The 16480-nt window shown below is 37.0% G+C and overlaps 1 long non-coding RNA gene across 1 annotated transcript in view; it reads left to right on the top strand.

The window, feature by feature from the left end:
* Positions 1-1369: 1369 nt before the first annotated feature.
* The window catches only part of LOC126191550 (uncharacterized), a 37265-nt gene continuing 22154 nt past the window's right edge, over positions 1370-16480 (top strand). The window contains exon 1 of the long non-coding RNA XR_007538369.1: positions 1370-3420. This is a non-coding gene — a long non-coding RNA (uncharacterized LOC126191550). The remainder of the gene's footprint in view (positions 3421-16480) is intronic.

Raw genomic sequence — 16480 nt, 5'->3', positions numbered from 1 at the left:
TTGTTTTGAACTTTCCAATTGTGTCAATATCTTTTATATTTTGGGGTAATGTATTATATAATTTGTACAACAAGCTCTGCTGAGTTTTAACTTTATTTTTCCTCTCTAGGTGCAGATTGTATTGGTTTCTAGTTTCATAGCTGTGTACTAAAGAATTTTTATCATAGCAGTCAATATTTTTTTTTACATACATAATACTTTGAAAAATGTATTCACAGGTGACAGTTAGGATTTCCAGCTTTTGGAAATGTTCAAGGCAGTGAGCGCTACTGCCACTCTTGGTTATTATACAAATTGCTCTTTTCTGTAATTTGAAAACTATTTGAATATTTTTACAGTTGACTCCCCAAAATATTATTCCATAGGTAATAACAGAGTGGATATAAGAAAAATATACAGATCTGACCCATGTAGTATCACACACTGCAGTCAGAATTCTAAGAGCATAGCATGCAATAGCGATTCTGTTACTAAGTATTTTAATGTGTTCTTCCCACTTTAACTGACTGTCAACATGCATACCAAGAAATTTTGTGTAGTCTACACATTCTATAGTTCATCGTTTAACTTAAAGTTGTTATAGTGTTTTTTTTTTTTTAATTTAGTGTTAGTTTATTATTGGATGCCCACTCACATACACTGTTTAGTGTTTGTTTGGCTTTTTCTTTCAGTGCATCTGGTGATTTGTCACTGATTAGAATATTTGAGTCATCTGCAAACAATATTGTTTGTCCATGCTTGATGCTCTGTGGGAAGTCATTTATGTAAATCAGGAATAGTATTGGGACTAGGACACTACCCTGTGGAACACCTATATTTACATAATTTGGGTCTGAAGTATACATTACAATATAATTTGGCAACTTGAAGTATGTGAGATTTCAGTTATCTGTCTTCTATTTTTTAGATATGACTGGAAGCACTTTTTCACAAGTCCCCTTATTCCCAATTCATCTAACTTATTTAACAATATGTTGTGGTCTACTGTATCAAATGCTTTAGTTAGATCAAGAAATATACCTGTTGTGTAGTTCCCTTTATCTAATGCTTCTAGAATGTGTTTTGTGAGGTGTGCTCTTGCTGATTCTAAATCCAAACTGGTCAACAGACAGTAAATCGTATTTATTTAAATAATTAATTGGCCTATCTTTCATAATATTTTCTAATATTTTTGCAAAGCATGAGAGTAGAGAAATTGGCCTATAGTTTTCAATTTTTCCTGTATCACCTTTTTTGAAGAGAGGTAGTAATTTAGCATATTTTAAATAGTCTGGAAATGAGCCCTGCTTGAAAGATTGATTTATAATATCAACTAAAGGTGGAAGTAGGCTCTTGATACAGTCCTTAATTATGAAAGGTGCTGGTGCAACCTGATGAAGGTAAAGAGTTACGCTACTGAAATATTATGCAAGTACGACACTGATATCCGGCAGAACACCCGACAACCCAAGATGTCAAATTGATCTAATTCATTCTGTTAAGGGTAATGATACAATTTTGGAAATGTGTACATCTTGGTATAATAACTGGATCACAGCCAAAATGCATGTAGAGTCTACATTTGCTAATTATGAACAAGAGATTTACTGTTTTTTAAAGCTTTTGTCACACAAAACTTTAATTAGGCGTAAACGTCCCTGGTTTGATTTTGGAGGGCGTATCCTTCACACTGTATTTGGTACTTTAACTAGTCGAGATCTACTGAAAGTTAAAGGCAAGATATTAGCTTTTGAACAACAGTCCAGTACAGATTCAACTAACCTCTCTAATAAAATTATCATATTAAAGAATATGCAAAGAACCATTACTAACCACACAGTTTTCATTGAACAGATTTAAAGCAATTTATATCACATTTCCATGTAATTCGTGATGAAACAAATGCTAATATCCAAGAACTATTCCAAAGATTAAATGCTGTGAGTGCACACTTAGATTTAAACACTATTTTTGCTAAGGATTACTGATAGTTTATCAAATGCTAGAATTGATGCCCTTAACTTAAGGACAGCTTTAGAAAGTAGTTCAAATGATTGTTTGAGCAGTGTACTACTACATCCAAAACAATTTTTACAGATCCTACTATCAATTGAGCGAAAGCTAGATCCAACCTATACTATGATTTACCCTGTTAACTCTTACAATTTATATGATTACTATAAGTTAACACCACACACTCTTTAATGATTTAAGATGAATTAACTGTTATTGTTTCTATACCCGTTGCTAGATCAAAGCATAATTCCGAAATGTATGAGATTTATACTTACCCTGTGAAATGGAGATGGACAGGTATTCATGTAAAGTACATACTGAATGATTATCTACTGATCAGCAAGGATATGAAAATGATTTGCAGATGTGCAAATGTAGTCATAAGTTAATTTGCCAGTTAACTGGTGTACTCTTTTGTGGTATGCTGTGTGAACCTTAGGTTCTATATATAATTACGCAGTACAGAATTAAAGATCTCAGCAAGATCTAGATTTAAAAAATGTCAAAAAGCAGCTTAAATCTCTAAAACACAACAAAGATCCAGGGCCCGACGGAACTCCTGTCATGGAATTTGCGACCGAATTAGCCCCTTTCTTGACCATAATTTAATATGTGTCTTTCGAAGAAGGAGTTATCCCCAGTGAGTGGAAAAGGGCACAAGTCATACCGATATACAAAAACATTTCGGCCAGTAATATGGAGCAAATATGCTGGGCCCCTATCAGGTTGGACTAATGGGAGACATATAGCAAACACAAAGAAGGCCAGCATGAATGGTAGCAGGCTTGTTCGACTGGTGAGACAGCGTTAGTGACATGTTGAGAAGTCAGAATTGGCAAACACCTGAAGAAAGACACATATCACGCCAGAACCATCTTGAAAAATTCCAGACGCAAAATCTTGGCAGAAGCGATGAATATTCTCCTTCCCCCTATGCATCTGTCTTGCGAAGACAAAATTATATAAGGAAGAGACTAAGAGCTCGCAGAAAGGCGTTTCAACAGTCATTCTTTCCATCTGGGAATGGAATAGGAAGAAACCTTAATATATGGTACCCTAGAGTACCCTCTGCCACACACCACATGGTGACACACAGAGTATGGATGTAGATGTAGATAGTATTAAGCCTTTGATGCGCATTTAGTCCAAAAGTCTATTAGCAGAGTGAGCAGCCAAGCATTCATTTATGCCAACAGCTGCTTGTGCATACTAACTGCGGTATGGCATGTAAGTTTGTGAGGCAGGAGGGTTAAACACATATCATTTATGACTTTGGTGCAATGTATTCTTTTCAGTTTCCACATCAGATGAGCATAATGAGATTGAGGACTCAGCACCGCCAATGCCTGCCACTTTGAATGATCCAGTGATCAGATGAGCTGCACTTCAACTTCATTACCTGCAGATAATTCTTCCGTTTCAGAGGTACGTCACGAAAACGACATCGGTCTACATATTGGGATTAAACCATCTGATAGTGTGCTTGCCACCATACTACAAGACCACTGACTGTTGAATGCCGTTACCCACGTTCTACTCATAATAAGGACTGGAAGACTGAAAGAAGGTTTCTGAAAAACAGAGCACTTAGATAAATATAAAGCATGGTTTGTTTTGTCTCCATCCAAAGAAGGTCTATTTTGCAAAGTGTGTCCTTTCTTTGTGCCTACTCTTAAGGGTGGGTCTCATGTGGGAATGAAGTTAAACACATTAGTGACTGTACCTCTGACAAAATTTGCTAAGTTATTAGGTAAAGATCGTGACCTGGAAAATCACAGCAGAACAGTATATCATCAGCAAGCTTTAGGACATGACAACGACTTTTTGGTTTCTTATCAAAATCCAAATAAATTGTTTGAAAATCAAGTTGCTACCTACCGACTAAAAAAAAAAGAAAGGAAACAAGAAAACTGTTGTCATTTCCTTTGCAAAACGTCATATTTCTTGGAAGGCAGACCATACTTTTTAGAGGACATCGAGGTGATGGCTCTGTTTTTTCTAACAATCCTGGACTATTAAATAAAGTCAACTTTAAAGTTTAAAGAGTTGATGAAATTTCGCGGTGAAGAATGTAGGGAAACTGAATTAGAACAGTATAGCTCTGGTAATAAAAGACACACATTTTTAAGTAAAACTGTTCAAAATGAGTTGATTGAATGCTGTGGTGAAGAAATTATTTCTCAGATAATAAATAGAATCGAAGAAAACAAATTCTACGGTATTGAGTTTCATGAGACAACTGACATCAGCCACAAAACTTAGATGTCAATTTTTAAAAGATATGTTTATAAAGATGTGATCAGAGAAGATTTCATAGGTTTCATCAATCCACGCAAGCCACAGACAAATCTGTGGAAACAAAACTTCAAAGCTGGATCCAAAAGTAATAAAAACAAAGATTTCTCTTCAACATCTGATGATGAAAATGATCAACTTGAGTTTTTTGAAGATGGTTGTGATTGTAATAAATGTAACAAAGATAGAGCAGATGAAGAGGATAAAGATCCCAGAATGACTGGAATATATTTAGGTAAAACTGTGATAAACACTATGTGACATCTTAATCTTGACCTTAGTAAATGTACTGGTATTGCAACTGATTGTTGCTCTGTCATGAGTTACAAGATTGTTGGAGCAGTTGCCACAATAAAGAAAGAATGTATTAATGCTGAAAGATCTCCATGTTTCGATCATTCTTTGAATTTATCTATTTCTAAGTGTTCTGGTGTGCAACTAGTGAGAAACTCAATTGGTATCTTTCAGGACGTTGTTTCATTTTTTACAGCCTCTCCAAAAAGAAATGCTGTACTCGTTAAGCATACAGGCAGTCAACTTGTCTCTATGTGTGAAACAAAATGGGTAGAAAGGCAGTTATCTTTAATGTCATTTCTATAAAAAATTGAAAAAATCATGTTGTGTGTTGAGGAAATATCACAATAGTCACATTTTTTCAAGTGATACCTCTAGTGTAACAACTGCGGCGCTTTTATATGCTATCAGGAATGGAGAATTTATCTTAACTCTAGTGTGCCTTGCTGATGTGCCCTGTCTAACATACATACAAACATATATACACAGAAATATATCATATTATATTCAAAATTATTGTTTTATATGTCTTATATAAGTTTTTAATGACTATTGCTCATACTATTTTTTCAGTTTAGAATCATTCTAAACTGTTTAAAAATTGAAAACGTAAAAAGAACTATGGATTTATTTACAGCTTTACTAATATTGTTTTAAAATAAAGTATTTGTGTTTACGAAATGTTTATGTAACTTGATACTTTCCTGCTAATAATTATGTAAATGTAAATACATATGTAATGACTTTGAAGCCCAGACGTTTGAAGAAATTTTAGCCGTCTGTATCCCCAAAATAAAGCACATCTTTCCCGCGTCTTTGATATGCTTTTTAAGTCTCAAAAAGCTTGAAATGCTACAGTTTAAAGACCTTTTTTACTTTGTTTCCTGGGAACACCCACAGGTTCTCTTCCTCTTCTCGTCTTATATAATATAATCTCTGATGTGAATTAGTTGACATTTTATTACAACAAATCATACCAAGAACAGTGCAATTTTGATACATCATTGCACTATTACTTTGAAATGACATACTCTCAGTGCCAGCAGGTTGAATGAATGAAACAGTGAAATACCACCAATATGATGTTTCTCATCATTTTCGTATAATAAATTGACCTATAACATTTCTGAGAGCTCCTCAATGTGATAGTGTTTTGAAGCAGCATTTATTCATAGGATGTAAGCCATAAACCAACAGTTATAGACTTCATTTGATCAAGATAAAACTCAATATGCCACCTCCCAAGTTGGGTTTGTGACATAGACATGATGTAACACGATACAGGATGGCTGGACTGAAGTGACGGCCTTCAGGCAGCCAGTAAGGGCTTTGCTTTGTAGAAGCCACACCCCTAAGTCTGCTACATAGAACTAAGTGGCGTTTCAAGGTGCAGCCTGATGACTAGCTACTGTCTGTTCAAAAAGCATCACTTGATATCAGATATCAACAGGTCCAAAAGCATTGCCTGTTATTATGTAAATTCATGCTGGAAATATTCCAAATAAGTCCTCAGAATTTAAATTTGTAACCTATGATTGATAACTGTATTTCAGTATATATTTTGGGGCAACTCAGCCTCAGAGCCTTTAACTACGAGTTACTCCTGTGTAGATCACAACTGCAGGCATTTTCGTACACACCATAGACATTTTTAAGCAATGTTTGGTATCTTCCCTTGTAGTACTCATTTTTGTTTTTCCATAAACAAGATCACTCCTTGTACAGTTCAATAAATTATACAGCTGTTGCTAACAACTACTTTTCAGACTTTCTTGAATACTGTGAAACACACAACAGCAAAATTATTGACATAAAAACTGCAACACTACAATGATGCTCGCATGAGATGGCAGTGTTGAATGACGCTAATCGGTGGTTGGGGTAGGAAAATGGTGTCCTGAAGCAGGTGTGCTTCTTTTGTTGAGTAAGTAGTTTCATATGATTGTTAAGTGTAGAGCTGTTGTATCAAACTTCCTGGTAGATTAAAACTGTGTGCCGGACCGAGACTTGAATTTGGGACCTTTGCCTTTCGTGGGCAAGTGCTCGACCAACTGAGCTACCCAAGCACGAGTCACGCCCCGTCCTCACAGTTTTACTTCTGCCAGTACCTCATCTCCTACCTTCCAAACTTTACAGAAGCTCTCCTGTGAACCCTGCAGAACTAGCACTCCTGAAAGAAAGGATATTGCGGAGACATGGCTTAGCCACAGCCTGGGGGATGTTTCCAGAATGAGATTTTCACTCTGCAGCAGAGTGTGCGCTGATATGAAACTTCTGCAGGGTTCACAGGAGAGCTTCTGTAAAGTTTGGAAGGTAGGAGACGAGGTACTGGCAGAAGTAAAACTGAGAGGACGGGGCATGAGTCGTGCTTGGGTAGCTCAGTTGGTAGAGCACTTACCCGCGAAAGGCAAAGGTCCCGAGTTCGAGTCTCGGTCCGGCACACAGTTTTAATCTGCCAGGAAGTTTCATATCAGCGCACACTCCGCTGCAGAGTGAAAATCTCATTCTGGAAACATCCCCCAGGCTGTGGGCTAAGCCATATCTCCGCAATATCCTTTCTTTCAGGAGTGCTAGTTCTGCAGGGTTCACAGGAGAGCTTCTGTAAAGTTTGGAAGGTAGGAGACAAGGTACTGGCAGAAGTAAAACTGTGAGGATGGGGCGTGAGTCGTGCTTGGGTAGCTCAGTTGGTAGAGCACTTGCCGGTGAAAGGCAAAGGTCCTGAGTTCGAGTATCGGTCCGGCACACAGTTTTAATCTGCCAGGAAGTTTCATATCAGCGCACACTCTGCTGCAGAGTGAAAATCTCATTCTAGCTATTGTATCTGTTTACACTCAAAGGATCCCAACTGTTATATAATCTGGACTGGAAAAATACCTTTATTAAGTAATTTAAGATGCTTCACTACATCGAGGATATCTATACTACAAAGTTGCTCATGTTGGCATCGGTTCTTGATTTGAATTCTGAAATATTTACTTTGTCTGCTTTGGTGGAGGAATTACAGAAAATCATGTTTAGTATCTGTGGTTAAGTGTCTCCTTTATTAGTAACATAACCATTGCTATTTCACAGTGAAGGAATTTATTGCATCTTGCCATGGGTGTACTTGAGATATAATCAGAATCTCTTCGGATTTTCTGCCAGATTTCGAGACAGAGTTTCATTAAGAATACATATCGAGCTTCTGTGAAACATCCCCAATCTTAGAGCTTTTTGTTCTTTTAATCATGGTATGCTTTATTGTCAGCTCTGCAACAGTGTTCTAATGTGTCTTGAATACAGAGGAGGATCTGTTTTGGCACTTATTAATTTATTTGGTGGAGATCTCTCAACTGCCGTCAATACTATTTCTTTGAATTTAAGTCACATTTGGTATACACCTGCATAGTTAATTTGGAAGGATTGGAGACTGTCCCTTAGAAAGCTGTCAATTGAATTTTTATCTACTTTTTTAAATAGGTATGTTTTGCATTTATTTTTGGTGGATTTGGATGCTACAGTGTTGAGCCTCCCTACAGTGATCTTGTGGTCAGTAATTCCTGTATCAATTATGATGCTCCCTGTTTGTGTACGTTATTTGTTGCTAAGAGGTCAAGTACGTTATTGCCGGCATTTACACTTCAGGTGGGCTCAGATAGTTAATGGTTACTGCCAACTTTAAACATGTATTTTTGGATACATATTGGGGTACATTGAAATCACCACCAACTATAATCATATGAGTAGAATACCTTTTGAAATGAGACTCAAGTTTTCTTCGAACTCAAGCTTTCTTTGAAACTTTTGGCAAATGTATCATGTGTGTTGGGGAGAGGAGGGTCAGTTATAACCTCTACCCATATTATCACACATGAACTATGTACTTCAATTTCACTACAAGATAAAGTACTTCTAATAGTAACAAACATGCCATCAACAACTGTATTCCCTCTATCATTTCTGAACACCATTAAAGCCTTTTGTAAAAATTTCAGCTGAACTTATCTCTAGCTTTGACCAGCTTTTAGTAGGTACTTATAATGATTTGAGCTACATTGCTTTTTAGTGGTGCTTGGAGATCTGGTTCTTTCCCAGTACAGCTACGACAGTTTTCATTTACAATACTGATGGTTCCCAGGTCCCCTCATCCTGTGTTTGACCAGTAGCCTTTTAGACTGAAGACCTTTTTGTACTTTCCCAAGACCCTCTAGCCTACAAAATCACCCTGTCCACTCCACAGAGCCCCACTACCCATGTAGCCACCTTCTGTATCTAATGGACCCCTGGCCTATAAAGTGGAACCCAACATCTCTCCACCCTATGAAGCAAGCTAAAGAATCTGTAGCCTACACAGTCGCAAAATTGTCTGAACCTCTGATTCAGACCCTCCAGTTAGCTCTGTATTAGAAGTGGACAATTGGTGCTGCCAATGATGCCTTTATCTTGCAAGCAAGACTGACAATCTCTATCTCTTCAGATAGCCACAGATAGCCCTACAGTTGGCTGCACCATGTGCCCTTTGTGGCATCTGGAAGACGCCATTCCATTCCTGGGATGTACTGCCCCCCTCCCCCCCCCCCCTCCCTTCTTGGCAGCCACATCCCTAAGGAGCCCCATATTGCTCTTAACACTGGAACTTGCAACTACGAGTAATTGCACCTTCTATGGCGGAGTACATCGAAAACATTCAAAGAACTGAATGCGAAAATATTTTGTTGACACCAACCTACATAGCGTGGAATGATCACCACGGCAAAATAAGGAAACTCAAAGCTCATACGGAAAGATATAGGTGTTTATTCTTTCTGCACGCTATACGAGATTGGAATAACAGAGAATTGTGAAGGTGGTTCGATGATCCCTCTGCCAGGCACTTAAATATGATTTGCAGAGTATTCATTTAGATGTAAATATGAATGCACGGATCTCACAGGCCAAGAGGCATCCTATGAAACAGTGCAAACAATTGCATCTGTCTCAGAATCTTTGTCAGTGACTTATAGCTCTTGAAAGCTGTTTGTTAGACAAACTGGGGAGATCTTTCAACCAGTCTCCCAGAAAGGCCTTTGGTACCTGCCACATCTTGAAAATACCTCCAGGACATGGGTGAGAGGTCAACCTCAGTGTGAGCAATAACCAGACTGCGCACTATAGTGGACCAATTGGGGGACAGGTGGAATGAGCTGGATTTCTCTTGGTTTTCTGTGTCCAGCCCTCATGGTGATGGTCAATAGCAGCAGCCTCAAGCTGCATGACCGAAGCCAGCAATACCTGGAGCTTTGAGTGTAGGGCCACCAATAAGCTCACATTCAAACACAGCATTTATAGTTGGTGAAACATGACACTAGACAAGTACTAAATTGCAAGACTGTATGTAGTTAATATGCAAACATGCAAGAAATTTAAGGATTAAACTACAAAAACACACAGTTGAAACTAAAAATGTTGCTTCTTGTTAGAAGCTCATAAAATAATATACAAACAAGTGGTATACTGCTGCTGCTGCTGGAACAGAGGCTATTGTCTGCCTAAGCCATCTACAATGCTAGATATTTTCAGACAAGGGTTAATTAATTATATTCTAAAGAAATGCTTTTACAAGTTTGACTGATAAAAGTAAAATGTTAGAATTGTGAAACTGAAACATTTGCTGCCAGCTGACACTAGCTGCTCCATTAAAAATATAACTGAGTTGCTGTAAGCACATATTTGTGATGAAAGCTACAGGTCATGCACATTATTATTGCTACTTTTGTATTTACAGACCTCAGTTAAAGCAATAGAAAGATGTATAAATGGAAAGATTGGGCTATTTACATCACATATGCCCTCCTGCTTTATTGTGGAACTTCAGCACAAATCACATGATAGAATGATCATTAAGTGCATACAACTTATTGGAGTATTTCCATCACATATGCCACCTGCTTTATTGTAGAACTTTAGCACAGATCACATGTTAGAATGATCTTAAGTGTATGCAGCTCTTGCATATATCTCACCGTGTTAAGAAGTGAAACATTCATTCTGGTTGTTTATGAGTAAGTTTCCAAATACAGAACACAAAAACGATAAATTTATCATCTTTATGCACTTGAAAAAATACTTACTGTCTAAATAGATAATTTTACTATTTAAATAAACAGTTATGAGAAAATTACATTTTAATGTATAGAACATTGTGTATGTTACAACAGTTAGCAAAGGCTTTCACTGTTCCACAACATCCCTAAACATACCAGGAAGTTTTACCCTCAGCTATATTTGCTTCATAAATTAATATCATTTATTATATAACTGTCAAAGAAATACTTTAGATGTAATTATAAAATTGTAACTTGACAAATTACCATACTTTCAGTAAAAAAACATCAATTTGACAAGATATTATTCCCTACCCATCAGAATTACCTCACAAATAAAGAGAATAGAAGTCAAATTACAAGAAACAAGGACTAAATCACGTATATAATTAAATCAAAGTAGAAAGCATTAAGTTTGATACTACTGTAAATTGGCAGTGCGAAATAAAGAAATAAAAACATTCTTTGTTTGGCTTAAGACAATTAGTGATGCATTCATCATATATAAATGTATTGTTTTCCACAAAAACATCAAAATTCACAAAAAAATCTAATTGCTTAATCGACAAGAAGTCTATTAATTCTGTGTGCCAGGTCACTAATATATAACATAAATAACAAAGATTTCAATGCCCTTCGATATGGCACAACTGAAGTTACTTACACTTAAGTCGAGATAACATGCTGTGTACTGCCTACGAGAAAAGCCTCAGCCCAATACAAATATATTTGATACCCCATATAATCATACTTTTGTTAATAAATATTGGCATGGTACCAAGTCAATGGTTTTCAGAAGTCAAGAAATTTTGCATCCACTATGCTACCTTGATCCATGGCTTTCAGGATGTAATGTCAGAAAATTGCAAGTTGGGATTTACACAACTGACATTTTCAAAATCCATGGTGGGGGGCATTGAGGAGTAGATACCACATTATGTCTGAATTCAGCGCAGGTGACTGTCAATGAGCCTGGACAATAATTCTGTAGCTCACTTCCACTACCCATCTTGGAGATGGCTGTCACCTGTAGTTTCTTCTTTCTTCTGATCACTGGCTCCAGTTTTTTTTTTTTTTTTTTTTTTTTTTTTTGAGGGATCTATGGTGTATTATGGTTAAAATATAAACTAACTCCCCTGCAATTTCTGTATCAGATCTGACAGGGATCCCATCAGGCTCTGGAGCTTTCTTTAGTTTTAATGATTTTAGCTGCTTCCCAATGCCACTGATACTCTTATCTGTATGGTAATTCCATGATGGTGGTACATTCCTTCAGGGATGATGGAAAAGAGTCAATGTATCAATTTGAGGAAATGGACTTGGTCCAGAAGTGACAAAATCGAAAACTATAAATGAAAATCGTTCTGATACCTCTGACAGTGAAATACATCTACCAGTACAGTTGTTGGGGACCGACAAATTTCAGAGGTGGTAGTATGGACCAGAACAAGAAAACAGTTTAGTAAATATAGGCAGAACCAACAGCAAAAATTGTGCTGTGATTACTATTATGGTTGACAGCAATATTTACTTATGACTGGATCAAACTGCCACATCCTTAAAGTTAATGTCTGTCAGACAATGTTAAATGTCATATACCATCAAATATCCTGGACTAGTCCTCTCTCCCTTCATTCCGTTTTTCAGTCCATGCCTCTTAACTCTCCACGAATAGAAGTGCTAATGGGAGACAAGCTCTGTTAGTATATGAAAAAAATTCTAGATACCACTTTCGTGTGTACATGTGAAACAGTAGGGACAGGTCCATCTCTTTAGCATAAGCGAATTATGCAGGGTGTTACAAAAAGGTATGGCCAAACTTTCAGGTAACATTCCTCACACACAAATAAAGAAAAGATGTTATGTGGACATGTGTCCGGAAACGCTTAATTTTCATGTTAGAGCTTATTTTAGTTTTGTCAGTATGTACTGTACTTCCTCGATTCACCACCAGTTGGCCCAATTGAAGGATGGTAATGTTGACTTCGGTGCTTGTGTTGACATGCGACTCATTGCTCTGCAGTACTAGCATCAAGCACATCAGTACGTAGCATCAACGTGGTTTTGCAGTCAGTGCAATGTTTACAAATGCGGAGTTGGCAGGTGCCCATTTGATGTATGGATTAGCACGGGGCAATAACCGTGGCGCGGTACGTTTATATAGAGATAGATTTCCAGAACGAAGGTGTCCCGACAGGAAGATGTTCGAAGCAATTGATCAGCGTCTTAGGGAGCATGGAACATTCCAGCCTATGACTCGCGACTGGGGAAGACCTAGAATGACGAGGACACCTGCAATGGATGAGGCAATTCTTCGTGCAGTTGACGATGACCCTAATGTCAGCGTCAGAGAAGTTGCTGCTGTACAAGGTAACGTTGACCACGTCACTGTATGGAGAGTGCTACGGGAGAACCAGTTGTTTCCGTACCATGTACAGCGTGTGCAGGCACTATCAGCGACTGATTGACCTCCATGGGTACACTTCTGCGAATGGTTCATCCAACAATGTGTCAATCCTCATTTCAGTGCAAATGTTCTCTTTACAGATGAGGCTTCATTCCAACGTGAACAAATTGTAAATTTTCACAATTAACATGTGTGGGCTGACGAGAATCTGCATTCAATTGTGCAATCACATCATCAACACAGATTTTCTGTGAACGTTTGGGCAGGCATTGTTGGTGATGTCTTGATTGGACCCCATGTTCTTCCACCTATGCTCAATGGAGCACGTTACCATGATTTCATATGGGATACTCTACCTGTGCTGCTAAAACATGTTCCTTTACAAGTACGACACAACATGTGATTCATGCACGATGGAGCTCCTACACATTTCAGTCGAAGTGTTCGTACGCTTCTCAACAACAGATTCGGTGACTGATGGATTGGTAGAGGTGGACCAATTCCATGGCCTCCACGCTCTCCTGACCTCAACCCTCTTGACTTTCATTTATGGGGCCATTTGAAAGCTCTTGTCTACGCAACCCCGGTACCAAATGTAGAGACTCTTCATGTTCATATTGTGGATGGCTGTGATACAATACGCCATTCTCCAGGGCTGCATCAGCGCATCAGGGATTCCTTGCGACGGAGGGTGGATGCATGTATCCTCGCTAACCGAGGACATTTTGAACATTTCCTGTAACAAAGTGTTTGAAGTCACGCTGGTATGTTCTGTTACTGTGTGTTTCCATTCCATGATTAATGTGATTTGAAGATAAGTAATAAAATGAGCTCTAACATGGAAAGTAAGCGTTTCTGGACACATGTCCACATAACATATTTTCTTTCTTTGTATGTGAGGAATATTTCCTGAAAGTTTGGCCGTGCCTTTCTGTAACACCCTGTATAGTGATGGCCAAATTTTGGGGAAACAATGCCAAACTTAAGGGAAAAATTCTGAAACTTTCAAATTGGTTTTTCTGTCTCTTTGTGTTTGCATAGTGCGAGTTTTCTTGAGTGGAAAATGACTTTTTGAATACTCTTTTGCACACAGGAAATCACTATGTTTTAGTTTCATTTCCTGGTTCCCTTTATAACATTTTTCTAACTACTCATAATAAGGGGGCTGTTCATAGTTACTCTTTATCTGCTGCAGTCGTGGTCCTGAGTACTATTACGGTCACTGTAAATTAACTACTTTAGAGTTAATGTAGTTTAATCTTGCATTAAGTTTCATAGTTTTTTATTATACTTTCAAAACAAAATTAAAGTATGATTACAAAGGCAAACAATACTTACAATACAAAAGGAGCAGCTACATGCTCACTGCTCGAAAACCAAAACCAGACTGACTCCCTTTGCCAACATGGCAGTAACTATTTATACTTTCTTAATAATCCCGAACAATCCTCGGCATTGTTTAAAATTACTATTTCATTAATTAAAAATTAAAACTCTCATCCTAAAACAAATTACATATTTTAATGACTACCTAGATTCTTATATATTAAACACGAGTGAATTCTAATCTCTATATAAGTTGAAGCATGTATAAATGCTTAGGTATCAAATGCTAACGATACACTTGTTATATTTACTAATTACAGAAGATTCATATCATATAAAATGTTCCTACCAATTAACAGACTTTTACACATTAGTGTAATTAAGATTCTGTAATTATTTTCTTAGTAACTTTTTCACAAGTACATATTTCCATACACCTCTATGTCAGAAACTACTGTTTATGGTTAAAATTTACACATTTTTATTAGTTTTGATTGGACTGTTATGTTTCAACAACCCCTAAAAGGATTTGTGCAACTGAAAGTTGGGCAAAACCTTTTCTGACAAATCTACGTAACAGTCCTGATTTTACAATCAATTGGATGAACAAACAATTTGCGAAAAATAAGTGTAACCAAATATGTAACATTATCATAGATTATTTTGTATCAGATTTAACTAGGTTAAACAAAATATTAATTAATAGCACGAAGAAAGAACAAGTTAATTCGCAGAATTTATCTGCAGCTTATATTACAACATGAATAAGAAGATCTATTTCAATCAGAAAATTATCTATTGGAAGTTAGCTGAATTGGTCTTGTTTCTATATATTTATGTCTGTCATTAGATCCTCCAGGTTCTTCTCAGTGCAATGGAGACACTGGTGTGTATAACTTCTTCTCAATATTGACGATGCATTGTGGAACGAGCATTAATATTGGATACTACAGTACACAAAATCTATATTAGTTTGTATTTTTCCACCTCCTATCTCTGGCAAGTACACCAAGTATTTGACCATAATATAACAAAGTGTTCAGTCTCCTCTATGTGCAATGAAGAGCACTGAACTGAAGTACACTGTAGATCTCTGCTCGTCGGAAGTTCTTCATTGCAAAACCTGAAATGTGGCTCATACTCCACTCCCTATGACCATCATATATATTGTGTAATTGATTGTTTTGAATAGAATAGTTCAAAACAGCAAAATTCCAACTGCTCATATTTAAACATTTCCTGTCTTAAATCTCATATTGTAATTTTAACTTGTTCTTTGATAACGTATCTCTTAATCATACTAGTACAAAGCATTTTTAAAGTGCTACAGCACTATTCTCAGCAATTTGTATTCACATTTACATATAGTACTGAATAACAAATATATTATCTTAATATAGTACGAGTAAATTCTTGGAGTGTAGTTCCTCAGCAGTTAACATAATTCACTCTACATATATAGAATAAAATGTCTGACCAATGTCCAATCTTTCCACTTGTGTCAAGACACTTCCAATGCCACTTTCCCACCTTTACAACCATTCGAACATTAATTAACAGAATGATATGTAAGAGTGCAGTTACATATAACTCTGAGTGACAATATAAGTGACCAATACATCATATTGGTTGTGTTTTATAAGTAACTGAAACAGCACCAGCAACTATGTGGTTGGGCCTTATATAAATGAATCATAAATAATTGGTACATCATGATGAAACATGGTTAGACATCATACATTGGTAAGTGTTCACCACTTAGGTGTGAATACACAATAAATGAATCATAAGTGACAGATACATTATGACAATAATATGAATGGGTTTTATACATTGGTAAATTTGTTTGAGCATATTTTCCATGTGGGAAAAATATATCTAAAAACAAAGATCGATCTCTGCCCAAACTCTTTGCCTTTACAAATGTCTGCTTGTGTCTGTGTATGTGCGGATGGATATGTGTGTGTGTGTGTGTGTGTGTGTGCGCGAGTGTATACCTGTCCTTTTTTCCCCCTAAGGTAAGTCTTTCCACTCCCGGGATTGGAATGACTCCTTACCCTCTCACTTAAAACCCACATCCTTTCATCTTTCCTTCTCCTTC

This window comes from Schistocerca cancellata, chromosome 6 (assembly GCF_023864275.1).
Source record: "Schistocerca cancellata isolate TAMUIC-IGC-003103 chromosome 6, iqSchCanc2.1, whole genome shotgun sequence".
NCBI lineage: Eukaryota > Metazoa > Arthropoda > Insecta > Orthoptera > Acrididae > Schistocerca > Schistocerca cancellata.
This window is presented reverse-complemented; position numbering and strand designations above follow the sequence as displayed.